Source organism: Oratosquilla oratoria, chromosome 43 (genome assembly GCF_046742065.1).
Source record: "Oratosquilla oratoria isolate Oo_2021 chromosome 43, ASM4674206v1, whole genome shotgun sequence".
Classification (NCBI taxonomy): Eukaryota; Metazoa; Arthropoda; class Malacostraca; order Stomatopoda; family Squillidae; genus Oratosquilla; species Oratosquilla oratoria.
The window spans coordinates 2,730,469-2,732,416 of record NC_134819.1 but is presented as its reverse complement, the minus strand read 5'-3'; positions in this window follow the sequence as shown (position 1 = coordinate 2,732,416).

Sequence of the window (1,948 nt, the reverse complement as noted above, 5' to 3'; positions counted from 1 at the left end):
CACTTTTGAGTAATTTATCTTTAGGGGAATTTTTTCCTTTGGTGATTTTTTTTAGGAGGATATTTTCTCCTGGGGAACTTTTCTTTTGGGGGATATTTTCCGTGGAGATTTCTTCTCTGCGAGATTTTCTCTCGGGTGAGGGGGATGTTTAACGTGGTTCTCTCTCTCTCTCTCTCTCTCTCTCTCTCTCTCTCTCTCTCTCTCTCTCTCTCTCTCTCTCTCTCTCTCTCTCTCTCTCTCTCTCTCTCTCTCTCTCTCTCTCTCTCTCTCTCTCTCTCTCTCTCTCTCTCTCTCTCTCTCTCTCTCTCTCTCTCTCTCTCTCTCTCTCTCTCTCTCTCTCTCTCTCTCTCTCTCTCTCTCTCTCTCTCTCTCTCTCTCTCTCTCTCTCTCTCTCTCTCTCTCTCTCTCTCTCTCTCTCTCTCTGGGGGATATTTTTCGAAGGGGATTTTTTCTAGGGATATTTTCCATTATGGTCTTTTCTCTGGGTGATATATATATATATATATATATATATATATACATATATATATATATATATATATATATATATATATATATATATATATATATATATATATATATATATATATATATATATATATATTTCTAAGGAGATATATTCCGGGACGGGAATTTTTTGTAAGGGAATATTTTCCGTGGGGAAATATTTCTTTGGGGGGGGGTTCCCTTAGGGAATTTATCTCACAGAGAATATTTTCTTTCGAGGGATTATTTTCTGCCACCGCTGTGTATTATAGATATAATCATAGATTCATTCGGTATATGGAAAGTTTATATGGAAAGTTAACTAATAATCCTCGTTTCCCAAGACATAACTACCTCGTTAGCCCGTTCATGAGTTCAAACCATCTTCGACAATGTACAAATGCTTCATAACGACGTTGCCTCGTTTAACTTTTTGTACAAATACTTAGCTAATCTAGACAGAAGACGAGTAATTGCTTTATTCTTTTTCGAAAAAATAACAATCATAATTCTGGTAACTTTTGTCAAGAAGTCTTGTGGAGCAGAAGATAACGAATTGACTTCGACCAATTAGCTGATTGGAGGCGTCTGCCTCTTCAGTTTTCTTCGAAATAAATTTCTATTTTCATTCTTAGGGCCCCACGGTAGCCCACTGGATACCGTCTGGAACTCATGAGCAGGTGATCGTGAGCTCAAGCCCCGGGAACCTCTGCATGCTTGCTGCGTTGGTTCCTGATAAGCCTTACCAGGGGTTTCTCACTTCCCACTGCGTGCAAGTGGGATTTTTTTTTTTTTTTTTTTTTTTTTTTAATTATCGCAGGGAGACAAAGTCTCCAATGACCAATTCTAGATACTGTGGGGCAGTAGGCTCTAATCTACGGAGTTAAAGACAACAATGATTTTTAAGTTATTTGTAAACAAAAGGAAAATCGTATAGTCTATATACAACAAAGCAAAATGCTAGAAAACGTAATGAATATATCTGATGGTGGATATCTTAAACCAGGAGACATTAAGGTATGAACTCTCCGGGAGTAGTTATATGCGGATGACAATCACCCTCATGTGGAAAACAACCGGAACGGATTGTATACAGAACTGATTTACATAGAGGTGAGGTGATAATATAAGGTTTCTATAACCATTTAGTATGATATGGAAAGAATCTGTCATGTGTCAACTCTCCCCTTAGTCCTTCTCCATCTGTATTCCTAGTAAAACCAACGTCCAACGCCAACGCCAACGCCAACGTCACCCCTACACACACGCTCACACACACGCACACACACACACACACATACACACACACACACACACACACACAGACAGACACACACACACACACACACACACACACACACACACACACACACACACACACACACACACACACACACACACACACACATACACACACACATACAATAGCATCTAATGTAACATCGCTTAACAATAAACTCGA